Below are 7995 nucleotides of genomic sequence, written 5' to 3'. Positions count from 1 at the left end.
CCTAACACGGAGCCCTGGGGAACACCAGACACAACCTGCACTCTTTGGGACTCGGCGCCATTCATAACCACAAACTGCTGCCGTAAACATAGGTAATCATTTACCCATGATATCACTTGAGGGCTAATATTGTAAAAAGACATTTTTTGAATTAGTAAAGAACGCGTCACGGTATCAAAGGCCTTTTTAAAGTCCAAAAACACGCAGTCCACGCTAAGTCGCCTGTCCAGTGCCTCAGCCAGATCGTGCGCAAATTCAGTCAGCTGCGTAGTACACGATAGGCCCCTTCGAAAACCATGCTGACGAGGATTAAACAATGAATGTGCGTCCATATGTGCTGCTATACTGGTGAACAAAATATGTTCGAGTGTCTTGCACGCAACTGAAGTTAGAGATACCGGTCTATAATTTGATACAGTGTTGCGAGGGCCAGATTTGTGGATTGGCACAACACTTGCAATTTTCCAGTCATCTGGAAGGCAGGATTCCTCAAGCGATTTTTCAAAAATTATCTTTAAGTAGGGTGCAACCGACTCAGCACACAGTTTGTAGAATTTGTTTGGCAAGTCATCAGGACAACCAGCCTTAGCAATCTTCAGATTCTGCAGCAGAGACTGTATACCGTTGATGGTGATCACAACATCATCCATAACACTCGCCACTGGCTGGAAACTCGGGGTATTCATATCAGCATGTTCGATTTCAGAGCTGAAAACAGAGCTGAAATATTTATTAAAGAACTCAGCTTTTTGTGCATCATCATCAACAAAGGTGTCACTAGAAACAAGAGGTGGTATAGTTAGTCTTTTCCATTTCTCTTTACATGTTTCCAAAATTCCTTTGATTTTCTTTTAATTTCGTCTCCATTGAAATGCCAAACGAATTCTTTGCAGCTGCCACAGCAACTTTCATTCTTCCGGCAATTTCCTGCAGCTTGAACTAATTCTCACGCGTCGGATTTCCCTTAAATTTAACGTAAACACGTTGCCTTTTGCGTGTAAGACTGCGTAGCTCCCGAGTAAACCATGGTTTGCTTTTACTCCCCCTTTTCGTTAATATCCATGTCGGAACAAAGCACTGCCTCAGTTCAAACATCTTATCCTTAAATCTAGACCATAGTTCAACCACTCCAGAGTTATCGGCATGCGCTTCAAAGATCATTCGGTACTTATTCAACTCTTCATTTATCTCCCTTACGTTTGCTTTTTCATAGTTATATACTCGCCTATGTGCTGTACCAGCGCTCCTTACATGTTCAACTTTCATTTCACAAAGCACAGCACTTCGCTTATTCCAGGTAGCACCTGAGTGGAATTGACGAATTCAGGTTGATTTGTGAACAACAAATCTAGGATGTGATCCCCACGTGTCGGTTCCAGAACCGTTTGACGCAATGCATAAAGTTCAACCAAGTTGATCAGTTCTTGGCAGGAGCGACTCGTAAAGGACTGGAAGTGAGGTTGATTAGTCCAGTTAATGCTAGGCAGATTGAAATCACCTCCGATCACTATAAAATCTGTTTGAATTGTGTCAACTGTCCCCGCCAGCTGCACAAACACATCAACGGATGAATCAGGCGGGCGGTAGAACGAACACACAGTTATAACTTTGTTGTTATTAAGCACCAGTTTACACCATACAGCTTCACATTCATCTGCAACATTTATTTGGTAAGAAGAAATTGTAGCATCCACAAGAATAAATACACCTCCTCCATGCAAGTGTCTGTCCTTTCTATAACATTTAAAGCGATCTGGGAATACTTCACCATCTGCAATTTCATTTGCTAACCATGATTCAGTGCCGAGAATAACGGACGGCTTCACCATATCAATTAGAGCTGCAAATTCATCAACCTTGTTTTTTATGCTACGGCAGTTAATTACAAGAAAGGAAATAAGCGTTGCATTACGCCGACACCGTCACTCAACCGGTACTACCTCCTTTGTAGCTCTGGCCTTATCGCCTACTATCGGTACGACCTCATTTGTATTATCATCAAACAAGTACTTCTCGCCGTTTATAGTAAGAGTGTCATACCTGAGGCTGATCTTGTCGCCACTTTGTTCTCGTGATTTTGCGAACTGCCATAGAAACTTTCTCTTTCTACGAACTTCCTCAGAAAAGTCCTCTGAAATACTGACATCACTTCCTTTTAATTTAAAAGCTCTCTTTAAAACCTTCTGCTTGTCAGCATATGAGGCGAAAATCGCTTTTAAAGGACGGTTTCTACCATACTTGAATCTGCCTAACCTGTGAGCATTTTCTAGTTTTACGGATTGAACACCTAATTTCGAATTACACACGTCAATTACGCATTCTACTGAGTCCTCATTTGACTCGTTTGGTTTTGTATCCTCGACACCAAAGAAAAGCAAATTGCAACGCCTCCTCTGGTTCTCCAGATGCTCAACCTTTGCCATTACTGAACTCAACATCCGCTGCTGATCTAAAAATCGTTTTTTCCATTCACCAACCGCACAGTTCATTTCATCAAGGCTAGCTATTCTTGATTCTATTGATGCAATACGGCTGCCGAGATCATGCATGGCTCTCTTACTTTCAACTTGGGTTAGTTCTATTGCACTCAACTTGGCCTTAATCGTATCTTGGCCATCTAGGAGCACCTGCAGAGTTTCTGCGGTAGACGGACCTGGGTTAGGCTCAACATCACCACATAAGAAGTAGCAGCAACAGATAAAAGGAAATACGACGCAATAACCGAAAACGACGACGCGAGTAACCTTTCGGTTGCGAGCGAGTTCTGAGACAAGAAAATAACACATGGGGTGGAACCGGCAAAACGAAATGCGCGCGAAAACAGTGCAAGTTTGTGTTACTAACCTGCAAAAGCAACAGGAAAAACGTGAGCGGCAGTGCTTCAGCCATGCCGGTTCCACGCCCCCCTGGTTGACTGCCAGATCCCGGTATTTGTAGGCTGTCGATAAGGCAATCACTGCACCAGTGTTCATAGACAGGTACGGCACATCTGTCGAAGTCAGCGGCGACGCACGTCGAATCGTCCCTGGCAGCAGCAGACGAACTTGCGTTCCTTGATCCGTCGGCGCATATCCCAGACGAAAAGGGTGAACTCGTAGGCGATGAACACGAAACGGCGCAACCGCAACTTTCCTTCAAAGCTGAGACGCCATGTGTCTGCAAAAGCAACAGGAAAAACGTGAGCGGCAGTGCTTCAGCCATGCCGGTTCCACGCCCCCCTGGTTGACTGCCAGATCCCGGTATTTGTAGGCTGTCGATAAGGCAATCACTGCACCAGTGTTCATAGACAGGTACGGCGCATCTGTCGAAGTCAGCGGCGACGCACGTCGAATCGTCCCTGGCAGCAGCAGACGAACTTGCGTTCCTTGATCCGTCGGCGCATATCCCAGACGAAAAGGGTGAACTCGTAGGCGATGAACACGAAACGGCGCAACCGCAACATTCCTTCAAAGCTGAGACGCCATGTGTCTGCAAAAGCAACAGGAAAAACGTGAGCGGCAGTGCTTCAGCCATGCCGGTTCCACGCCCCACTCACGTTGCACTCACGGAGAAGAGCTTTGACGACGTCAGATAAGAAGACACGGCCTCTGTCGCAGAGGAGTTCACGCGGGGCACCGTGTCGAAGGATGAATCGACGCAGAAGAAAGGATGCCACATCCTGTGCCGTGGCAGCAGAGAGCGCGGCGGTTTCAGCATACCTCGTGAGGTGATCGACGGCAACAATGACCCATCGCTTGCCAGAAGCAGTATACGGGAGGGGCCCATATAAATCGATGCCAACGCGGTCGAAAGGGCGAGGCGGACAAGACAGCGGCTGCAACTCGCCAGCAATAAGGTTGGTGGGTTTCTTGCGGCGTTGGCAGTCGAGGCAGGAGCGTACGTATTTCAAAACGAAATTGTACATGCCACGCCAGTAGTAGCGGAGGCGGAGGCGCGTGTAAGCCTTGAAAAGGCCCGCGTGACCGCATTGCAAGCCAGCATGAAAACATGAACAGATATAGGACCGGAGGTGGCGAGGTATGACGAGGAGCCATTTTCGTCCATCAGAATGATAATTACGGCGATAAAGCAGGTTATCTCTGATCTCAAAATGTGAAGCTTGACGGCGCAGGGCGCGGCATGGTGCAACCGCCGATGGGTCGGAGAGAAAGTCGAGAAGAGCACGAATCCAGGGATCCTTGCGCTGCTCAGAAGGGAGGTCGCTGATGGTGGGAGACGGAACAGGGGCGTCGATTTCGCAGAGGCTGGCAAGCTCGGCGGGGAGCGGGGAGCGAGACAATGCGTAGGCGTCCTGATGCTTGCGGCCCGACCGGTACACGACTCGGATGTTGTATTCTTGAAGACGCAGCGCCCATCGCGCCAAGCGGCCGGAAGGATCTTTCAGTGAGGAAAGCCAACAGAGGGCGTGATGATCCGTAACGACGTCGAAAAGACGGCCGTACACGTAAGGGCGAAACTTGCCTAAGGCCCACACAATGGCGAGGCACTCTTTTTCAGTCACAGAAAAGTGAGACTCAGCCTTGGTAAGTGTAGGGCTGGCATAGGCAACGACATATTCGTCGAAGCCAGATTTGCGCTGGGCGAACACTGCACCAAGACCAATACCACTGGCATCCGTGTGGACTTCAATGGGGGCCGCCGGGTCGAAATGGCGCAAGATGGGTGGTGTCTTGAGGAGACGACGCAAGGTGTTGTAGGCGTCGTCGCATGCAGGTGACCAAGCCGAAAAGTCAACATTGGTGCCGAGCAGCTGAGTCAAAGGGGCAGCAATTGAGGCAAAGTTGCGAATGAAACGCCTAAAATAAGAGCAGAGCCCTAGGAAGCTGCGAAGTTCCTTAGTTGTGGAAGGTTTGGGAAACTCAGTCACGGCTCGAAGTTTCGCAGGATCAGGGCGTACACCATCTTTCGACACAACGTGACCTAAAATTGTCAGTTCGCGGGCAGCAAAGGTGCATTTCTTTTTAAGTTCAGCTCCAGGCCTGCGTGTCTGAGGCATGTCAAGACGTGCTTCAGGCGACATAGATGCTTTGGAAAGTCGGGCGAAAAGATAACTATATCGTCCAGGTAGCACAAGCATGTCTTCCACTTGAGGCCACGCAAAACGGTATCCATCATTCGCTCGAAAGTAGCAGGAGCGCTACAGAGGCCGAAAGGCATGACGTTAAACTCGTAGAGGCCGTCAGGGGTCACGAACGCGGTTTTGGCGCGATCTGCAGCTGCCATTGGGACCTGCCAATAACCAGAGCGCAAATCAAGGGAAGAAAAGAGCTCCGCGCCTTGTAGACAGTCCAGAGCGTCATCAAAACGGTGCAAAGGGTAGACGTCTTTGCGTGTGATCTTATTAATGCGGCGGTAATCGATGCAAAATCGAACGGAGCCGTCCTTCTTTTTGACGAGGACAACCGGTAAGGCCCAGGGGCTGGTGGAAGGCTGAATAACGCCGCTCTGAAGCAAGGTGTCTACCTGTTCTTCAATAACTCGTCGTTCAGTGGCGGAAACACGATATGGGCGCTGTCGCAGAGGGGCATGGGCGCCGGTGTCAGTGCGGTGCTCGACAGTCGTCGTGCGCCCCAAAACACGTTGGTGGCAATCGAAGGAAGAGCGAAACTCCTCAAGAAGCGCAAGAAGCTGGGTTCGCTAAGTTGGCGGAAGAGTGGCGTCAATAGAGCGAAGGAATAGGTCGGTCGACAACGTGGCGGGCGCAGGAGTAGGTGAGCTGAGGGCGTCCATGGCGACCGGCGGTGGTTCTGCGGCAGCGTCGGGGTGGTTGAAAACAGAATCAAAGAGCTGCACGGTTCCGACGCATTCCCCGCGGCACAATGCGAAGGGGCTGGAAAATGGGTTGAAGACCCACAGTGCGGTGAGGCCGGCGGATAAAGTGAGCAGGGCATAAGGCAGCGGCAGACAATGGCGGCGTAGAAAAGTGGGAGACGGCGTGAAGATGACACTGGCATCGCGAACACAGTCACAGGATAGAGGCACAATCACGGAAGAGTACGCAGGAATATCGGTACTGCCGGAGACAAAAGCTTTGGCAGTAACAGGGGGCACCACAAATTTCAGTCTCTGGCACGGGATTCGGCAGCGTAGAGAGCGCTACTTGAGCCCGAGCACAGTCGATGACCGCGTCATGGCGCGATAGGAAGTCCCAGCCCAAGATGATTGAATGCGAACATGACGGCAGAACGATGAACTCGACCAAATATAAAATGTCCTTTATGACTACTCGAGCAGTACACGCTGCTAACGGCTGGATGAGGTGCGCACTTGCACTTCGTAACGACAGGCCAGAAAGGGGCGTCTTCACTTTCCTCAAAGAGCGACAAAGCGCTGCATCCATGACAGGAACCGCAGCACCGGTGTCGACAAGCGCCATGACAGATACGCCCTCTACAAAAACTTCAATTAAATTAGCGACAGACTAACGAGGCCTTTCAAATTTCGACTACTGCGCAGTTCTCGCCTCAGGAACTGCGGCACCTAGTTTTCCTCTTGAGTGGCCGAGGGACGCCGTCACATTGGAGAGATGGAGCGCCGACGTGGAGAAGGCGAACGGCGTCCAGAGAAGGCGGTGCGCTCAGGAGACAGAGAACGGCTTAGGGGCGGCTCAGCAGGAAGCGAATACTGTCGCTGGGACCAGTAACCGGAAACTTCAGGAGGTGGTCGTGAGGCATTCATGCGTCGATGGCAAAGCCGCGCCACATGACCTGGCAAGCCGCAGAAGTAGCAGATCGGACGGTTGTCAGGCGTGCGCCAGGAGTTGCCCAGTTGAGCTGGCGGTCGAATGTTATCAGGCGTGCCCCAGTAGGTTCGCAGATGAGCAGGCGGTGGAATAAAAGTAGCAGGCTCTCGAACAGGACCAGGAGGCGGAGCATAGGTAGGTGGTCGAGGTCGCGCAACAACCTCCGCATACGTCAACGGAACCGCGAGAGGTGTGGGCTGAGGGGCTTGCGGGAGAGCCTCAGCGACCTGTTCTTGAATGACGTGCCTCAGATTCGGAGTATGTGTGGTGATGGCTCTTGATGGCTTGAAATAAGCGAGAGCTGCCGAGCAACTTCTTCACGGATGAAGCTCTTGATGTGCGGCAGGAGCTGGTCTCTTGCATCATTCAGGCCAGCAAGTGAGTCGATGCTCATGGTGTGTTCGCGTGTCAGAGCCCTCTGCTTGCATAGTTAGTCGAAGCTCTGACATAGGGTGACGACTTCGGCGACGGTGCGCAGGTCTGGAGCCAACAGCATCTGAAAGGCGTCGTCATCAATTCCCTTGAGGATGTGCCTGATCTTGTCGGCTTCGGACATCTGTGCGTTCACCCTCTTGCACAGGTCCACGACATCCTCGATGTAACTCGTAAAGTTCTCTCCTACCTGCTGCGACAGCGCACGCAACCGCTGTTCGGCCCGAAGTTTTCTGACAGCCGGGCGGCCGAATACCTCTGATAACTTCGTTTTGAAAACGGACCACGATGTAATGTCCGCCTCGTGGTTCCGATACCTCAGATTTGCCACGCCCGTCAGATAGAAAATGACATTGTTCAGCTTGGTTTCCGCGTCCCACTTACTGTATGCGCTCACCCGCTCATACGATGTGAGCCAATCTTCAACATCATGGTCGTCCGTGCCGCTGAAGATAGCGGAGTCCCGCTGGCGGAGAGAACCAGCACACACGACGGCGGCCGGGCTCACTTGTACGGCTTGGTGGGTCGAAGGCATCGCGGTAAGGGGTAGCGTTCGGCTGCGGAGTTCCAGGGCGAGAGGATATACCCCGCGCCTGCCCCAAATGTAAGGTGGGATTTGTACAGCGAAGCTTCTCAACGGGAGCAGGGCTAACAGCAGTCCGAGGTCAGGCAGTGCAGCCAGGAGCGTGCACCAGGCCATGGCAATGCGGCTCGCGCGTATGCCCGTCGTCTTCCTTACAAGAGGCAAGATTTACAAAGGCTATAGTTATCGTGAATAAACAAGAGTTTATCTACGGTGAGTGGGTGCAAATTGGCTCTTC

At 51.1% G+C, this 7995-nt stretch overlaps 1 pseudogene; it reads right to left on the bottom strand.

Moving 5' to 3' along the window:
* Positions 1 to 6989: 6989 nt before the first annotated feature.
* On the bottom strand, positions 6990 to 7709 carry LOC149354683 (uncharacterized; annotated as a pseudogene).
* Between the last annotated feature and the right edge of the window lie 286 nt (positions 7710 to 7995).

The sequence above is a fragment of the Amblyomma mixtum genome, chromosome 3 (assembly GCF_055824585.1).
Source record: "Amblyomma mixtum isolate Tamu chromosome 3, ASM5582458v1, whole genome shotgun sequence".
Lineage (NCBI taxonomy): Eukaryota > Metazoa > Arthropoda > Arachnida > Ixodida > Ixodidae > Amblyomma > Amblyomma mixtum.
This window is presented reverse-complemented; position numbering and strand designations above follow the sequence as displayed.